Here is a 20,404-nt window from a genome sequence, read left to right as displayed (position 1 = left end):
TTACGGTAATCGAACCTCGGACGTCAGCGCTAGAGGGGCTTTGCAGCGGTGAAGTATTGCTTTTAAATTTTAATTAAGAAGAAAAGAAAACCTTTTTAAATTAAGTCTTAAAAAGAGGTGTAAAGATATTGACAATAAGCTACGCAAACCCACCAAGACATGCAATCGTTTAAATCAAGGCGCGAGTCGAAAAACTCCATCCCATAATATTAGTTAACGATTAACACATTTCTATATGTATTGTAAGCATACAATACAACTGATAATATGTTGCGCTTATTTATCTGGTGTACCGACATTTTTGCGCGTTTAACGGCTGAAATCTAACGTGGGTTGTGCCCTTCAGAATGAAAACAGTTTGCATTTACCTTTTTAATAAAAGGCGAGCTTTTAAGCCTGAGAAATCACCACGTAATTGCACACGTTTATTTGCACATGTGTTAATATGTATGCTTACACAGTATTAAAAGACACTCAACAATTAACGTCATTTACCTTCGTTCCCGCGTTTGACTCGTGCTGTAAATCTCTTCCTTATTTTCAGTTCACGTGATTACGTAGGAGGCGTGATGAAGTGATACGTGACTCCGCCTCCTCCATTAGAGTATATGGACAAAAAACAGGTTCCAGTTATGACCATTACGCATAGAATTTCGAAATGAAACCTGCCTAACTTTTGTAAGTAAGCTGTAAGGAATGAGCCTGCCAAATTTCAGCCTTCTTCCTACACGGGAAGTTGGAGAATTAGTGATGAGTGAGTGAGTGAGTGAGTGAGTGAGTGAGTGAGTCAGTCAGTCAGTCAGTCAGTCAGTGAGGGCTTTGCCTTTTATTAGTATAGAAAAGAATGAAAAAAAAGAAACAAAGGGCAGAGATTGTTGTAGAACTCACTGCAACTGTTAATCCTTCGTACAGCGTCAGCTTCGTCAGGCAACACGTTATCAACTGTTAGAAAAATGGTGAGAGCACAACTGCGCTGGAAGATTGTTACTCAGTCTGTAATTTTTTCATGGGCTGCAATTTTCAGTCATTTAACTTGATACAGTGTAGTGACAAGATCAGTGACTGCGACTGACAAATCTGACATACCCCACGACAAAAAGTCACATACAGTAATCCCTCGCTACTTCGCGGTTCACTTTTCGCGGATTCACAACTTCGCGGGTTTTTAAATACAAGTGATTGCCCGCCTATCGCAGAAGTTATGTTCCAGACCCATCAGCAACAGGAGAGAATCCGCGATATTGAAAGACCATATAAATAAATATTTTATAGTTTAAGCCTTAAAATACCCATCCCACATGCTTTAAACACATGTAAACTTATAAAACACACTTTGTTAACACATATGATATGTGGATGTCGGGATAAGGATATGAGTAACATCTCACTATTATAAAACATTTTAACTTCACGCAAGACAAGACAGTGAGACAGGAAAATAGGTGCTGTACAGGCTTTTAAATTATTGACACGCAGAGCGACAAGCAGCACAAAGCCAGCACAAAGTCCACTTCTCCTTAGCGTTCATTCAGCTCCCCACCCCCTTGACAATGCGAAGTGGCAGGAGCGTACTGCGCCTCCGGGGAGGGGGGGTTTGAGCGAACGTGCGTTCAGCCCTCACACACCCCCACTCCTCCTCCTCCTTCTGAACGCGCAGAGCGATAAGCAGGCATTTTGGCAGAAGCAGCACAAAGTCCATTTCTGCTCAGCATGAGTTCAGCTGCCCCCCTTCACAAAGCGAGTGCAGACAGGAAGTGTTTATAAGAGTGTGGGAAAGGTTAACAAGAGAGTGAGAAAGGTTTATAAGAGTGTGGGAAGCATTTATAAAGCCATAAAATATGTATAAATAATAAAATAAATATAGGTCGCTACTTCGTGGATTTTCACCTATCGTGGGGGGCCCTGGAACGTAACCCCCGCGATAGGTGAGGGATGACTGTAATGTGACATCAATTTTACTTGGTTGGATTTCTCTACCAATGTTATACACCCTTATAGTCTCTTTGTAATCAGTGGCTAATATTCTTTCAAGAGTGAAAGTGTTTGTGATCAGTCAGACACTAGAGCACTACTAACAAAAACATTGTATGGGAATCACATCTGGGAAGGAGGATGGTTTATTACCCGGACGGGAAGCCAGAGCAGTAGGACAGATGGATTGGCCTGTGGGACTAGAAAAAATAATAATAAAATAATGAATGGACCAATGGAAGCCAAGAGTTGAGAGCTGTTCCATCCCCTATATGCCAGGTGGCAGTGGTCCTTGTATAATAGCCAAGTTGGAACATCCGCAGCGGTGCTTGGAAGTGGGAGCCCAGAAGTGCAACCATGTCGGGGTCCCTGGGAACCAATAGTGGGTGCTGTCATGGGGGAAACCTTTCTACTTTTTGTATGGTCTGGAAATGCTTCCAGGAAGACATAGCATGGCACTGGAAGCATTCCCAGGTTAGACTTAAAACATAGGCCTCTGCCTCTCAACTCTGACTCCTTAATGTGAGGCAGCAGGCTCCTTTTAAAGCTCCGACACTCAATGGGAGGATGAGAGGAGAAAGAATTTATTTTTACTGTGTATTGTGGATAATCTTTGGAAGTGTGATTGTTGGAGAAATACTGTGGATAAATAAAATATATTTTATTTTATCCTAAGTGTGTTAGGCATTACTGTGTCTTGGGTTTGGGGCTCAGTTATGTCCCCGATGTTACAATACCTATTGTTTTAGTACTTCCATCTTATTTACTGTATGTCATTTCTTGTCAGTTTTTTTAATTTGACTTGCCTTGAACCTGCAGTTTGTAGACCTGCTGAATTTTCCAGTAGGTGGAACTAATGGACTAGAATGTCTCCTAGCTGAGATTCTCAGACACTTGCTGCCTTTCCTTTAACCCAGAGGCCTCAACTTGTGCTGTATCTTAATGGCTTACTGATCAGTCACTAAATTATTTTAATTTTGTCCCTGCCACAAGTGTAACAATAATCTCAATTGAGAGCAATGAAGTAGGGGTAAATCTTCATAACAGAAAGGATGAATAATGTTCTATATTTACTGTGGTTTGTTCCTGGATTACAAACTAGCAATCTTTTCTCTGTAGTCTCCCTAACTTTTAATCAAATATGAAGACACTGAGTTCCTACCTTGAAGCCAGCTGGGAATGATCAATTTATGTTACAACTGCACAGCACATTCATCCTACAAGGAGTAGTCCATCTCCCCATTCTAAACATTAGTCAACCATTAGGCACACAGTAAGTCTATTCCAACTCTTAATACCCAGTCTACTCTCTGTTCATTCACCTTCTGTTTGGTAAACAGTTTGAAAAGAAGTTTATAGGAGGGTTCTGAATAAAAAGTGTGGCATTTCGGAATACATAAAATATTTTAAAGATCACAGAAATATTTCCAAAGAACTGAAACATAAAAAGCAGGTAGCTAATATGGGTGTAATTAACATGTGCGAAGTTATTTGAAATAGTGGAATGATAGACCCTTTCAGCTTTGATTCATGCTTGATTTTAGCAGAATAGCTATAGCTCCCGTGACACTGAACTGGATTAATCAGGTTCAGTAATAAATGATGGGCAGTAGTATCAGGCTCCTTTCCAAATGAAAAGCCAAACAAACAGACTGTACAAAACATGAGCTTAAGTGGCTAATATATTGTACTGTACACAACAAATTGCCAGTGCAGTCCCTAAAGCTGTGTGGCACTAGGCAGGTCATTTAACCATCCATTTCTCCAATTGTAAAATTATATAAATAATTCTTTTATGCATTTTTGAATTATATGTTACAGTGGGGCTCCGGTTTCCTCCCACAGTCCAAAGACATGCAGGTTAGGTGCATTAGCGATTTTACATTATCCCTAGTGTGTGGTTGGTGTGTGGGTGTGTATGTGTGTGTATCCTGCGGTGGGCTGGCACCCTGCTCGGGATTTGTTCCTACCTTGCACCAGTGCTGGCTGGGATTGGATCCAGCAGACCCCCATGAACCTGTGTTAGGATATAGCGGGTTGGATGATGACTGACTGACTGACTGTTACAGAGGGTAAAAATAGACAAATAAATGTAAATGAAAATGCACATTGTTAACAGATTTGCACTGATATACTTTCAAATACTGTGGTGGGTTGGCACCCTGCCTGGGATTGGTTCCTGCCTTGTGCCCTGTGTTGGCTGTGATTGGCTCCGGCTCACCCCCGTGATCCTGTGTTCGGATTCAGCGGGTTGGAAAATGGATGGATGGATGGATGAATACTTTCAAATATTGCAAGCAGCTAATAGACTTTGCATGCAGAGAAATAACCACTTTTTAAAATATGTTTTAGGAGATCACACAACGTTTAAACTCTACCAAATTATTTTTTCACATATTGTAACAATAACAAGTGACAATATTGAACCCCATAAAAAGGCAGAATACTTTTGTATGTAAACCATTTCTGCTTAATTTGCCATTGCATTAAAATTATAAAATTGCATGTTATAATGTTGTTTTCATCATAAAGTAGAGTTATCTGCCGTTTCTTTCCCAGCAGCAGGGTATAATGCAAAAACTAACCACAGATGGTAGCCCTGGGGACACTTATTCACATGCAGGGACAATTTTGAGACACCTGTTTACTTAGAGGCAATCCATGCAGTCAGAATGGTAATATTGTCAACTCCTTTAGAAAGTGACTAAACTGCAATTTGAACCTAGATATAATTTCCAGGGCACCTTTCCCGGGGTTTGTTCCTGCCTTGTGCCCTCTGTTGGCTGGGATTGGCTCCAGCAGACCCCCGTGACCCTGTGTTAGGATATAGTGGGTTGGATAATGACTGACTGACTGTAATTTCCAGCCCATAACTGAAAATAATCATTTCAAAAAAATCAATATTGGACGACTAAAAACAAAAAAGATGCACTATAATATAATAGTGTATTAACTAATAAGGGGCGGCACGGTGGCGCAGTGGGTAGCGCTGCTGCCTCGCAGTTGGGACACCTGGGGACCTGGGTTCGATTCCCGGGTCCTCCCTGCGTGGAGTTTGCATGTTCTCCCCGTGTCTGCGTGGGTTTCCTCTGGGCGCTCCGGTTTCCTCCCACAGTCCAAAAACATGCTGGTTAGGTGGATTGGCGATTCTAAATTGGCCCTAGTGTGTGCTTGGTGTGTTTGTGTGTGTCCTGCGGTGGGTTGGCACCCTGCCCAGGATTGTTTCCTGCCTTGTGCCCTGTGTTAGCTGGGATTGGCTCCGGCAGACCCCCGTGACCCTGTGTTCGGATTCAGCGGGTTGGAAAATGGATGGTTGGATGGATTAACTAATAAACAGTTTTTTGCCTGAGCATCTTTGAAAGAGAACTCAGTATGGCATACTATAATTCTCAAATGAAATGCTTATACTTTATTAAAAACAGACCACTTTCAAAGTTCATTGAAAACTTGTTGAATAAATAATGAGAAAAACTGGTAAAATGTCTGTTGTGATTGCACAATTCAAAAGGCAGAATGGATTACTATGAAAAATACTAGGTTAGGTTATTGTTGTAAACAGCATAGAGAAGTATGCTTGATGATTTATGAGTAAAACCCATTTTATTAAATGAGGAATTGGTAATTTGATCTCAATGAAAAAGAGCAATGACATAGCTAATACAATGATTGGTTGGTTAATTTGAATTCTACAAATGTATAGCCCAGCATCAACTGAATTAGTATGATAATTTGGAGTCTATATTTCTAAAGTATATTTAATTATTTAATATCCAAAACTCTAAATGAAGTGGGGGGAAAAAAAAGAAACTGAGCAAAATTAACAGACTTCATACACAGTGTAGAAAATGCTGTCATTTTAACAAAGAATACTGTATATACAGATTTACTCCAATGAATAACAAAAAAAGAAAACCAATTTTTTCTCCAGGTTATGTGAATATCTGGAATGTTATTGTATATAAAGCAACTGCAACAAATAACTTATTGAAACCAGAGGAACATGGCCCCTTGGTGAACTTCATTCTTAATGATAACCCTTTAGGATTAATTGTAGCTGCTGAAAGAGTGCAATAAGGCCCTTGGGGTACCAAAGCACAACAAACAGCAAGCAAGCTATAAATATTCTATATGTGTATACAGTATATATGTTGTATATGATCTTCAAAATTTTTCACCAAATGGTCATTGTTTTTAATTTTTAATTACATCTTCAGAAGTCGTAATTGTTGCTTAGTTGCTTTTTCCGATCTATTTTATTTCTCTCTTTTGGTGTACATAAAGCTTGTCTAAATGCCTTTTATTGATTCCTCTCTCCTGTGCTTTTTTATATTTTTCAGCTTTTGACTTACCGTACATTATGGCTTTATACATATTTTAATTCATAGGAATTTATGTATCAAATGAATGTGTGTCTTTCTTTATTTTTCAACTAATGTTATCAGTTTTTCCTATTATTGCATCATAGGCTTTTGTTCATTCTTCCAAGCCTATGCTATTTAAATGTCTCTAGAGCAAAGTAAAGCTCTTTCTAGAAAATAGTATAGCCCATCGTTTAGCACTGACTCTTCCTTTGAAGAAGCTTTGGAAAACAGTGCATTTCTACAAGTTATATGTGCTATTATATTTTCAAACATAGTATGTTTACAGACCAAATGACGCTCCTCTCTGTCTTTTATGTTCCATTCTGCTGATTCATTGTAATGAAGCTAGCAAAATATAATATTTTCAAAGCAGCTAATTCAATATAAGGCTAGTCAAAACCTATCTTAATAGCATTGTGTGCAAGGCAGTGGCCAACCAACCAAATGCTAGTTCATCACAACACAGCACCCAGTAACTAGCTGACAAGCAACTTAACATATTGTCTTTGGAATGTTGAAGGAAACGCAGGATAGTCAAAGAAAAGAAAACACCCATACACTGGAAGAACAGACAAACTACACACATAGAGACCCAGTATCTGTGAGGCAAAAGCATTAACACATATTTCACCTGTTTAATGGAGTTGATCATTCACTTGCCAAGCATACTTTGAATATTTTTTCAGAGTTGGTGACTTCTAATTACAATTTCCTAAATAATGTGTCTAGGTGTCATTAAAGGTTATAAGTCATTCTTAAAGCATGATATGATATATTTTGAAATTTTGCTATAAATTGTTGGATGAAGGCAACATTATTTGTTTATTTATTCAAAGAGCCCACTTAATCTTGGCTTTGTAATCTTAGGTGTGGCATGGTAGTACAGTGGTTAATGCTGCTGCCTCACAGGTCCACTATCCAGGGTTCAAATTGTTTGCCTGGTCACTCTAGGTGTAGGATTAACATGCTTTCACTGTGTCTGCAAGGGTGTTCCTCATGATACTCTTGGTTTCCTCTCACATTTCCAAAGAAATTCATGTTTGGTTACTTGGTGGCAGTAAACTGATGTTAGCGTGAGTGTAAGTGTGGACATGTAAGTGGGCCCTCAGATGCTCTGGCACTCTGTCGAGGACTGATTCCTATCTTGTGTATGGTGGTGCTTTCCCCCACAATAAAATGGTTTAAGCAGGTTTGAGAATGTTGATCCTGACGATCCCAACTGGGAACAGTGCACCAGGCGATTATAGAAAAAAACATCAAAACTCAACTACACCAGTCTAAGTTAAGAATCGTCAATTAACCTAACATGCAAATCTTTGCAATGTGGGGGGAAAACCCATAGAAACATGAGTAGAATATGCAGTTGTACATAAACAATAACCAAGTTTGAACCCTTTCTAATGCAGGTAGTGGTAGCCATGCTGATCTAATACTTAATATTGCAGAAATATGTCCTCCATATGCTATGAATCATTATTTATCCTATTCAGCATTGCAGGATTCTGAGTCTATTTTCGCACCCTCAGGTGCAAGGCTGGAAAAGCAGACACAATGTCAGCTCATTGCAGGTCACATTTAGCACATTCATGCACGTACAAGTCTATTTGCAGTCATCACTTAACCTAACTTGCACATTATAGGAATGTGGGAATAAACTCGGAAAAACATGTAAAACCCACATTGACACAGCCCAGGCTGGGATTTAAACTTCTATGGTAGCTGTGTTAACGACTGTACGACCCTAGGCTGTTAAAACAAGTAAGTAAGGAAGTAGGATAAACTGCACTCCATATATCTGATTGTTGTTCATAAAGGAATCAATTTGATATTGATTTTGGTAGTTAAATAGCAAAATTTTTATTTATACCATCACCTAATCTGCAACCATGGAGAGTAATCCTATGTGCTTATCTGTGTACTACTGTATAGTACTATTATCACAGTCGCCAGACTGAGAAATTTGACTATTTTTGAAGATGTATTTTTAAAAAATCACTTTAGATGGGATTTCTTATCTTGGGCTGTTTATTTTAAATTATGATGGATTTTCCAAACCTGCAATAAGTTCCTTCCATCTCAAATTTAACTTAAACTTCATATAGATCAGGTTAATTTACTAAATCACAATTCACTCTTTGAAGGAAAAATATTTCTTGAAGCAAAAATGCAAAATGTCTTCTAGCACAGGGAAAGAAATTTGTTTGGTAAACTTACCAGAATTTTCACTTAAGATGCTACTTTTTAAAATTCTCATAACAAACACAAACTAAAAATTGATACAAACAAAAGTAAGTAATCTCTAGCCAGTTTTTAAATTCTGGGAACTTGTAAAAAACTCAGTTGTTATACAAGATATAGAGTATTTTTCCTGAGGTTATCAAAAATATACTGTGAAGGGGTGTCCTGACACGTGTTTTCATCATGTATTAATATTCATAATCACAATACAGCTTAATATCTCATTATTTAACTTTTACATTTATTTCCTATTTGTTATATTTTCTGCCTCCCTTGCTGATGATTTCAGTGCTCTGCCATTCTGCTTGTTGTGCACGTGCCTTTATGTGATTTTTAAGGACAAGCTGCATGGTTCTTAGTTGACTGCACTTTGTTTCAAGGGAAAGACATTTTGTTTAGCCCGAGAAGACTAAATTCACTGGTAATTTCTTTTTGAGGTTTTTGACTTCTGCTTTTGACTTTGTTTTGTTTACCCCTTCAAGCTTGCCTCTTCCTATTGTTTTGGTTGTGGTTTCTAGACCTTTGTGAATTGACCCCTGCTCTACCCAGAGTATTCTTCCTATTTTGCACATTCAAATTTCCATCTCACTCTAGTGATTATACAGACCTTTTGGAATGATCAAATCAGTACTGACACTGTCACATCAGAAGGAACAATTTTAATTTAGATTCTGAGTATTTACTGTACATTGCTGCCCTATCCAGATCATTGGTAACCAAATTCAATTTCATAGTGAAAATGTATCGTTTGAAGGTTTATGTACTGTTCAGAGTACAGTACTGTTCTTTGCCTTTCACTGTGAACATATTGTTTTCTTGTATACCCCTCTCAATTCCCACTATCAAATATGTGTATGTAATAAACAAAGCTACTCTTAAAATCCTTGGTTGTTTGTCAACACACCAATAGCCTACCTGGCACTTGAGGAAATTATCACTGATAGTCAATGGCACTAGAGATATTGACGTGTATATGGTATTATTCACTGTTGATGTAATTTAAGCCTTCATAAGTAACACATTTCCCACAGCCTTTTTGCTCCTGTCACACAAATTAAATGCTTTTTTGAAAGAGCATTTAAAGTGGTTATTGAATGTAGAAATATCAAAGATCCTCTGTTTGGTGTACATCTACAGTATCAGCTGTTGTTAAATGAAGACTTCTCATATGGTTATTGCAAACTGTGTAAGAAAAGTAGCTCTGCTGGCTCTGTAATTTCTACTTAGACGTCTATTCAGCTTTTGAAGAATTTTTATTTAAAGGGTCAGATTCAAGCAATGACAGTTCTAGAAAGTGCATAGCAGAAACCTACCCTGTATCAAATGCCATTCCATTGTAAGTTGCATTTGTGAATGCATCGACATTCACTTATACTTATACATCCTTAGGATGTGGAAGGAATCTGCAGTAATGATGGAGAAGTAGGGAAACAATTTTTATGTTATGCTTTTGTTAGAAGTAAAACTTAAAATCTGGTAAGCAAATCCACTGCAATAGTGACCTTCTAACATGCAAGTTCTGAAGGTACAATAATACCTGGGTGAACAAATCCCCTGAGAACAAGGTTCCTCTATGACAAAGTGGGCACAAAATGTGTTATGGCGCATGCATATATTGAAGTACCAGTCTGCTAGAGTGTGCTGGGTTAGTCATTGTGCTACTTCCTTACATATGATAGTTGTTGTCTGTCATTGGTATTGTGCATGCTATAGAAGGCAAACTTATTATATGTGAGTGCTTAGTTATTTCACTCATAATGAAGATACAGTATAATAATATTTTTTAGAAAGTATTAAATATAATGTGGTCAGCATGTTACAAATTCATAAATTAATATCTTTAGAAAGTAAAATGTATAATATGAAATGGGCAGAAGGGGAAGAAAAGAATTAGCAGAATTATTGGGTTAACACCCAGTACTGAAAGGTACCAGGGCAGTGCAGAGCGTGGAAGAGACAATATGAATAGAGCGCCTTGATGTTTGCTCTAGAGTTTATTTACTGGTTTATGTGTATTTTCTGTTTTATTGTTGTTTTCTGTTATGCTTGATTTATTATTTTTCATATTTCTTTACAATTGGTGTTTGCTTATTATTTGTTATTTGTGCACTATATTTTTAAATATTCTGTAGTTTCTTGCATATTATGGGTGAAACCCCAGGAGGTGGGGCCATCCTGATGTTACTGATGCTGGGTCCTCTCACTTCCTTTATACAGAGCTCAAATAGGGGGTTCCTGCAGTAGATTACTGAGAGTTAATTGTTGAACATCTGTGAGTATAGTTTTCTTTTGAAATGTTCTGGTTCTCAATTTGTCACTTTTTTCATTGTATTTTGCTTGTGGACTTTGCATTGGAACTTGTTAGCCTTGTGTTGCCTTTTTTATAAAAATCCCTTTTTGCTTTTTGTAAATACATTTTTCATTTTAAAGGTGTGGCGGATGGCCGGGGCCCATGCCCAGCCGGGACGCCCCTTCTGTATATGGTCTGGGAGAACAGACATGGGCAGCACAATACCTCACCCGGGTCGCTGAATGGCAGCCCCCCTGGGTTGTGGCAGTTCCTCGGACTCCCACAGGGCTTCACAAGAATTGGATTTGGTTACAGCCCTGTTGGGATACGAGGGTGCCACCAGGGAGTGCTGCAACAACTGCTGAGCCCTCTTGGGCGGGTTTTCTGCCGGGGGTGTTCTAAAAGGAGCCAGCAGCCACCACTCTGGGAGTCAGGAGGAGGGAGACAACGCTTGCTGGTGAGGAGGAGTAATAGGAGGAGGAGGAATGGTGATGGTGGTGGTGGTGGTGGTGAGGACATTATTTGTGCTTGGGCTTATTGGTCTTTGTGAGACTGTGTTGTGCCTGCGGGACACGGGGAAAACGTGCCCCATAGGTGAAGAATATAAAAGTTTATTTCTTTTATTTGTCTGTGTCGGGTCGGCGCTGGTGAAGCGCTTTTTTCACAAAGGATACTTTGTTTTGTGTTGTCTCAATTAGCTAGAGGGTTACAATTACCATCTCCCTTGTGAGGAATTTTTGATATATGTATTCTTAAACATTTAAAGCCTTCTTGAACCATTAAAGCCAGCTTCCTAAAGCCTGCAGGAAGTAGTTGGGGCTGTCAGCCTGAGGTAAAGCCAATTCTTGGCAGGTTTATGAACGTAGGGATTTACTTTGTGGAACTTTTAAGAGTCCTCACACCATTCATAAGACCAGCAAGCACTTTGGAGATGCTTCTCATCTGCTATAGTCAAGAAGTCTGGAAGATTTTCCACCGGCAAGTCTCCATTAGCCCTGCAACAATGGCCCAAACCAAACCCCACACCCATGCCCTCCAGGTCTTTACAATATGTATCCATATTAATCCTAAGTTAACATCTGCCTTTGATAAAGAAGTTTCTTATAAAAATAAAAACTAAAATCTTGAAATACATTTACTTTGTTTATTGAGGCATAACAGTATTTTGTCTGTTATAATAGGTGGCTTAGTGGACAAGGCCTATGTAAAAAGAATAGGTTGCACAAATTTATGAAGTCATTCCATGAAATGCTGCCCTGAAGATTTGAAAATTCAAGATCAGCTGGGGCTGGTAGAGGAATCTCTGACTTGGTGTCATTGTTGTAAAAGTTAGGCCATCCCTAACATGGAAGTCACCCAATGAGGTCTAAAGCTACTTTGAGCCAAATGACACAGTAAGTGTACTTAAGGGAGGAAAGCTGGGACAATGGCTCAACCCAATGGATGATGAGAGAAAGAGAGCAAGAGAGATACACACTCACATACACATAGAAAGCAAGATAACTTGTGGTGCATGATATATATATATATATATATATATATATATATATATATATATATATATGGAAGAGAAGGTCTGTGATATGGTTTGCATATTTGCAGCTGGAGATCCACAAAGGGAGAAAATGAATCACGTATCATAAAGTAGCTTTTATTCCTGAGCTTTCAGCCCATGCCAGGGGCCTTCATCAGAGGATAATGCTTAGACTTACAAGAATCAAAGGCAATATACAGTATAGCAAAAATTAGGAGGGGGCAGGAGAGGAGCTAAGTCAGTGTGTTCGGGGGGGGGGGGGGGATTGGTTGTAAAGTTTTATTTATTATGAACATGTTCTTCTTAAGTTTGCATATGCTGGGTTTATGTCCAAATGTCTGTTAATGGTGTTCTCGTTTGATAGCCAATATTCAGCCAGCACTCTGGCACTTTTAGTACTGGCCTTAAAACTTACTTGTACATTGTCCCAGTTAAATGTATGTCCTATTGATTTAGTATGCGTATAGATCAGTGATCGTGAGTCCTTCCTTTTGATGGCATTGCGATGTTCGTGTATACGTGTTGCGATTCTTTTTGATATTTGTCCTATGTATACCACTGGGCAAGAACTGAATGGAATGCTATAAACTGTGTTTCGTGTTTCTGCTGTCGATTTCTTGTTTTTAGCATCAAAGAGGACTGTGCGCAGATTGTTCGCGGGTTTGTGTGCTATTCTGATGCCTGACTTGGCCAGGATGTGTGCTGCACCTTCAGACACCCTGTTATGATAAGTAAGTGAGTACCAGGTGGGATGGGGGTTCTGGTTCAAGTCGATTGTTTGCTGAGTTTTTTGGCGTCTCCTCTGTAAGCATTGTTTAATGAATGTTTTTGAGTATCTGTTTGAAGTGAAAAGACGGAAGAGATAGCGTCTTTCGTTCGTTTTTGTCTCCTTCTTATTACAACCACCCAGTATCTCATAAACGGAGCTGTGTTAAAACTATTCGGAAGAGTCCACACCCATTGTAATACGTGTTTGCTGAAGAACCGGCATCTTAAATTTGGTCCTGTGTCTCCTCACATTTGTATCCCAGTTAATCAGGACGTCATTGATTTCAGATGGAAAGTTCCTATACACTTTTATTAACTTAGCAATGTCCAATTTAAATGGGAAACATGCTCCATTTACACTGTTTCACATTAATTTCCAAGGGTGGCAACAATTGTGGCACATGTGTTTTTGTTAAAAATATTTATTTCTTGATGAGGGCTTTGTTTTTCTTTGAATGAACTTGTTTCAGTTAAAAGTCAGATGTTTCTCGTTTTTTCAGTGCAAGATGATGGTTCTTCAGCAAACAGTGATATTTTTCTAACCCTTCTTACTAATTTTTACAAGGGGTTCCAATAATAGTCAAACTTAAGTCAAGCTTAACAAAACTAAATTCAATACAACCCCCACCCATGACAAAGAGAGGAACAGCCAGCCAGAGTAAAACTTTAAGAGTAGAAAACAGTGAAGACAATCCTTTTTCCCAATATAAGTACTTATTCTAAAATGTTATTGATTAGATCCTGCCAGGTTTTAAAAAAAAAGTTTTGAACAGACCCTCTAAGTGATAATTACATTTTTTAAAATTTCAAATAGTATAGAACATCAGTTACCCATTGACTTTAAAAAAGTGGGCTAGGATTCTTCCAGTTGTGCAAGATAAGTCTACTTACTAATAGTGAAGTAAAGGCAATTAAAGTTTGTTTGTCCTTCTCTACTTTAAGTCCATCTGGGAGTACACCAAACACAACTGTTAATAGATTAGGAGTGATTGTGACACCAAGGCTGTCTGACAGGCATTTAAGGATTTTGGTCCAGAATGATGCTAATGTGGTGCATGCCCAAAACATATGGCCCAATAAGGCTACAGCTTGACTGCAATGTTTTCAGGTTGGATCTTGCCCTGGAAACATTTTGGACAATTTTAAATGAGATAGATGTGCTCTATAAAAGATTTAAAGTTGAATAACTGTATTCTTTGCGCGTATGCAGCTAGAGTAAATTCTGTGCATGGCTGGAAATAGTGGAAATATTGCATTGATGGGAAGGTAAATTTGGAGTGTAATTGTTCGTAGGATGCAAAAACGTTATCTATGTATAAATCTCTAAGTAATTTAATCCTGTACATAGGTAGTCCCATTCAACCATATCAAATGTTATTTCCGCATCCAATGATAATAAGATCTCCGGGATGTTAGACTTTATGGGTGAATACATTATATTAAACAGGCACCGAAGATTGGAAGCTAAGTGTTTGCCATTAATAGATCTGGTTTTGTTTTGTAATATTACCGAAGGAAGCACTTTCTCAGTCATTCTAGCTAGAACTTTGGAGAGTATCTTAACATCATTATTCATAAGTGAGATTGGTCTGTATGATGCACATTGTAATAAGTCCTTATTTTTCTTAGGAAAGATGGTATTTAATGCTTGGCGAAAAGTTTGAGGTAGAATTTTATTGTATGTGGCTTCTATAAATGTTGTTAATTAAAGGGGAGCAAACTTAATTGAACATTTTTTATAAAATCGGCAGGGTAGCCATCAGGGCCTGCTGCTTTCCCACTCACTGAAGTGAGTTTATAGTCTCTAGTAATTCTGAGAGTGTCAGAGGTTTATTCAATTCCTCTGCACTGAGAGTATCTAGCTCTGGTATATGCGATGCATCAAAAAACGCATTAGATTTTAACTTGTCTTTTTTAAACTGAGTAGAATATAAGGACTTATAGTAGTCTCTAAAAGTGTGCATTATATTTTTATGGTCAATGATTTTGCCTCCATCTGTGTTGGTAATTACTGGTTTTGCATTGCGAACTTCCTGCTTATAGATTTGTTAAGCTAAGTACTTATTAGCCTTCTCTCCGTGTCCATAGTAACAATGTTGTGATTTAAAAATTTGTTGTTCTGTTTCTTTTGTTGTCAGGAGGTTGAGTTCTGAATGCAAAGCCTGTGTTTTCCTATAAATTGCCTCATATGGGAATCTGGCATGTTCTTGATCTATTCTGGTAATTTCACTGATTAACTGACGCCTTCTTGGTTTCCGATTTATTTTTATTGGAGAGATATGAAATAATATGTCCTCTTAAAAATGCCTTCAGAGTTTCCCAGAGTATTCTTGCAGAGACCTCTGATGATGTATTTGTCTCTAAAAAATCAATTTACTTGGATATAACCTCTGTACAGTTCTCGTCAGCTAATAAAAGTGGGTTAAGACACCAGCGGTGAGATGAGCAGGTGGTGCATATTTATTTGAGCTCCATGATCATAGATGCATGGTCAGAGATAACAATAGTGTTGTACTTGCAAGATATGATCGTGGGCAAAAAATTGTTATCTACAAAGAAATAATCAACTCTTGAGTAACAGTGATGTACTGGTAAGAAGAAGGAATATGCTCTTGAGTTTGGATTTAGAAATCTCCAAGGGTCTGATAAGTTGTGATCAATTACAAACTGTGTAATTGATTTTGCAGTGTTAGATGTTGTCACCCCTGTGGCTGAAGACCTATCCAGGACTGGATTTAAAAAACAATTAAAGTCTCTGGCCATTATTTTATGAGTGTTCAAATTAGGAATGGATGCAAATATGTTTTGGATGAAGTCTCTATCATCTACATTGGGTGCGTAGATATTTATCAAAATCATTTTACAATTAAATAAATTACCCATGATGATCACATATCACCCTTCAGAATCAGATACTGTATGTGATACTACAAATTAAATTGTTCTATGTATTAAAATTCCCACACCTCTTGTTTTCTTTGTATAGCTGGAGTGGAATATTTAGCAAGTCCAATGTCTTTGCAACCGAAACTGATCCTTGTTTAATAAGTGGGTCTCCTGTAAAAATACTACCTTGGCATTTAGACCTGTTAGGTAAGAGTATACTTTATTTCTCTTTAATTCGTGATTGAGACCTTTGACATTGCAGTTCACAATGTTCACTATTTGGTCATAGAGACATTGCTTCTGACCTTTTGTTGACAAGGTGATGCATTATTACAGAAGATAGCTTTAATGTTAATTTCCAATTTTGCAAGGAGTTACTACTATAAAGCCTATTGTTGTGTTGGCACTTACAATTGTAAGGGGTAAAAGGATAGATTAGAAATAGCTTGCTCTCTTTCCAAAATTGCCTCCCCACCCCCCATTGTACATAAAACTTTATAGATAGGCCAGGTAAGGCTGCAAGTTTTGTTGTTTGCTTCCTGCTCTGTTTATTATTTATCTGATAATAAACTATTTTTGTAAATGTTGGCCTCCTTGGTAGCTTCTGGGTAGAAGATTTGCTATGGTAGTGCTTCCACCTTGTGAGATTGTCTTTATTAAAGATGTAAATACATTGCAGAGCACTCAATAAAATGTCTAATGAAGAACAAATAAATAGTCTATTTTTTGTTTTGACATCCAAATATCAGGAATAAACACATATGGAAGTCATTCAAAATCAGAATCCTCAATTTGAAAGAAGACATAGGCAAGTAACCAGTGAGTGCAAAAAGACACCTTCTGATTAAAATAGTGGCTTCAATAAAGGAAAAAAACAAAAACTACATGCCTTTTAGCTCTACATGGACAGAGCTAAATAAACAAGGAGAAATTGTACTGAAAAGTATGTCTGGTCATGGATAGTTTATGATGGTGATATCCCAGGTCTCGCACCCTGACTATTGTTTGTTTTTCATTATTGGTTCATTATCGTTTTGTTATGCTGAGAAAGATCAACTATTAAATGAAGCTGCTGAAGATGAATGTTTCTTTGGATTTTAGGGCATCCATGGAAAAGTCTGGCTGCCTGAGATAAAAACATCAGATAAGATTTGCAACAAATGCTCAGCAGTTGCTGCTGTTTATTGCTGTTGCCTAGGTAGGAGGGCTCACTCAGTACATTGCTGTCTTTCTCCCCTCCAGTGATTCACTTTACCTGCAAAATGTGTCTGGCTGTGATTGCCTCTGCTGCAGTAATTTTGTTTTGGTACAGGCATAAAACTTGGTGTATAATTGTTCCAGGATCTTTATAAATAATGTGACAATCTTCATTGTCATGAACTGCTGTTTTGTACTCTTTGGTAGATATGCTCTGATAACCAAGCTATATCGTGTGAGCTTTTGCTTCATTCTTGGACCTTACACTGTAGTCAGTCCTTAATTTCTGCTGAACAATGCACATTTTATCCATCGCTGTAATATGTCATGTATGTTTTTTGTAAAGTGTATATTGTGGTAGATATTATATATTTGCTTGCTTTACCATGGACAAGTAAGAAAAAAATAATTCTATTGACTTTTTCACATACAACAATAAAACAACTAACAGATTAAGTAACTGATGTTGCTTAGAGATAAGAATGTTGTTTCATCATAAACCTCCAAATATTTCCAGGGATTTATTATAATACAACATTCTACCTTACATAAAACAAGCAGAAGCAATCAAACAACATTTCCTTGCCACTTGTTACTCTCTCCACTGAGTAAGAGCTTAAAGCCTCTATTAGAAAAAGAAAATTAAAATTTGTCCCATGTCAATATTCTCCTATTAGCAGTTTGTGTTTGTTAACAAAAAAAAAAAAACAAAAAAAAAACAAATGGCAGAGTCTGCTTTGTCTTTCTAGGTTATCTAGTTGTTTGCAGCAAACATATGACTAACATTTTAAGTCTGCTGGTTGTGGCCAAACCTCACACACAATTAACCAGTTACCATCTTGGGTTCTAATAACCTGTTTTTATTAACCAAAAATCCCTTTTTGCAGGTTTCACAATAGCAAACTCTTTCTTCTTTTATTTCCTTTTCCTTCACTCCTCCAGGGAAAGTGTTCTCCTCTGTCTCCCTGAATGAGATAAGGCAGCAACTTTTATGCCAGACTCAGGACTACTTCCTTTGTCAGGACACTGCACAGAGGAAGCACTTCAGGATTAGGTGGAAGTTCCACAAAGTAGGGATAGCCCTTCCCTGCAACTTCTCCTTGGCTCCCATAGAACCCAATAGAGTTGCTTCACAGGGCTATAGTTCCCATTACACCCTGTGGATATGTGTGTGTATGGTGTTCACAAGTATGTGATTCAATATTTATTTGAAAGAGTCCTGCTGATCAACTTTTTCAAATCCTTTAGACTGTTTAGAAGACCTAGATTATCGCCCAGTATAGCCATCTCAGTACAAGATTAAATAGGTTCTGTCTAAGTTGTAGTAGACAGGGACTGTTCTAATCTAAGGATGATTAGGCACAGGTATAGGTGTGTCATGACTTGGGGGCGCCAAGACATATCCAGGCTGTCCTTCACTGTTCTTTCATTAAATGTCAGTGTATTTCATTCCATATAACTTAAAGATGACCAACCCCCAGCTCTTGGATATCATATACTAATATCAATGTGCACCTACCTTCATGATGGACTATCCCCCGTTCTTAGATTCCATAATGTAATACCAAAATCAATGCAATTTAATATCAATGGAATTATACATTGTGAGGAGGAAACAAGATGCCAGCAACACAGAGTACCGGCAGTGACTGGGTTCCATTGTAATATTTTTTTGAAAAATACATGCAGGTTAGGTGCATTGGCGATTCTAAATTGTCCCTAATGTGTGTTTGGTGTGTGTGTGTGTGTGTGTGCGTGCGTGCCCTGCGGTGTGCTAGCGCCCTGCCCTGGGGTTTGTTTCCTGCCTTGCGCCCTGTGTTGGCTGGGATTCACTCCAGCAGACCCCTGTGATCCTGTAGTTAGGATATAGCAGGTTGGATAATGGATGGATGGATGGATTTCTAAAGTAGAAAATTTATCAGAGGGGGCACCCTATAGTCTAGAGCTGGCCCTGGGAGTAGAAGACGCCTTAGTCCAGCGTTCATGGTTTGTCTTTAAGGTCTTGATACGAAATCTGGCACTACATTTCATTCATTTAGGATAGATAGATAGATAGATAGATAGATAGATAGATAGATAGATAGATAGATAGATAGATAGATAGATAGATAGAAATTACTGTATAATGGCACAAAGACATGGTAAACATACATACACACACACATGAATGGAGTAGCAGTATGTAATTTATCTGAGGTTGGCTAAACTGTACTTACTACATGATTTTATCCATTTCCATCAATCTGGGTAATGGCAAATTCATTCTCACAATTTGCTTATATGAACAGACTACAGAGCAAAAACAATATTTCATTTTACTAATGAAAAAAATAGCCAACTTTAAACTTACTAAACTATGGAAAATATATGACTTTCAAAGCTTGTATAAAAGTGTACGGGCTGAGCCAACATATCGCGATTCTATAACGTGTATCACTATGTTTCCGGTGGTAAACCTAAACTGGAGCAACCCCAAGGTAGTAAGCGATTTTTCTATACTTCAGAGATTGCGCATCAGTTCCGAGGTGCAATCTGCAATGGAACTAAACTATAGCAAGCACTCAGATACCATGCTAAAAAACAGATGATCTAAAAAATAAGACTTGTTACTACAAATGCCAACTAACAGATTATTATTTCGAGTCGATTCCGTGCTGTAATCACTATGTAATTAACTTCCGACGCGGGGCTTCTGGTACGCATCCGAGCACCAGTAAACACAACTGCAGAGATCTACCCCATCAGCACCACGCCACGCCTTGCGCCGGTACGACGTGGCATTGTTGTGACGTCACCCGATGCGGCCATTTTGGAATCCCACGTTTGTAAGTGTATGCGTGTGTGTGCGGTCGTCGCGGCTGCGCCGTGTGTAGGAATAACTCGAAGAGAGTTTAGAAGCATTGAAGCAGTTCGCTGCCAGCTATTGAGTAACAGTAAGTTGGTGTTAGCTTGTTTTAAACTTTCCTTCGTGTTTATCATGGTGATTATAGTATTGTGTTTGATAATTTATTTACTTCAAAACAAATGGCACCATTACGTGCAGGTTCAGCTTTGCCTCTTATTAAAGCATAAGATTATTTTTCTTAGAACAACTTCTCATGCAGCCTTATTTTTTCCTGGTACCTTGTGGTACCCAGCCTAAATAATGCACATTTTTCT

General features: G+C 38.2%; 2 protein-coding genes across 3 annotated transcripts in view; both read left to right on the top strand.

The window, feature by feature from the left end:
- c7h5orf63 (chromosome 7 C5orf63 homolog) overlaps positions 1-20,404 on the top strand; it is a 389,765-nt gene that overhangs the window by 322,885 nt on the left and 46,476 nt on the right. The gene's annotated exons all lie outside the window — the stretch shown is intronic.
- prrc1 (proline-rich coiled-coil 1) overlaps positions 20,022-20,404 on the top strand; it is a 54,163-nt gene continuing 53,780 nt past the window's right edge. Inside the window, exon 1 of the mRNA XM_051929644.1 lies at positions 20,022-20,178. The gene's annotated coding sequence lies outside the window, so the exon portion shown is untranslated. The remainder of the gene's footprint in view (positions 20,179-20,404) is intronic.

This window comes from Erpetoichthys calabaricus, chromosome 7 (assembly GCF_900747795.2).
Source record: "Erpetoichthys calabaricus chromosome 7, fErpCal1.3, whole genome shotgun sequence".
Taxonomy (NCBI): domain Eukaryota; kingdom Metazoa; phylum Chordata; class Cladistia; order Polypteriformes; family Polypteridae; genus Erpetoichthys; species Erpetoichthys calabaricus.
This window is presented reverse-complemented; position numbering and strand designations above follow the sequence as displayed.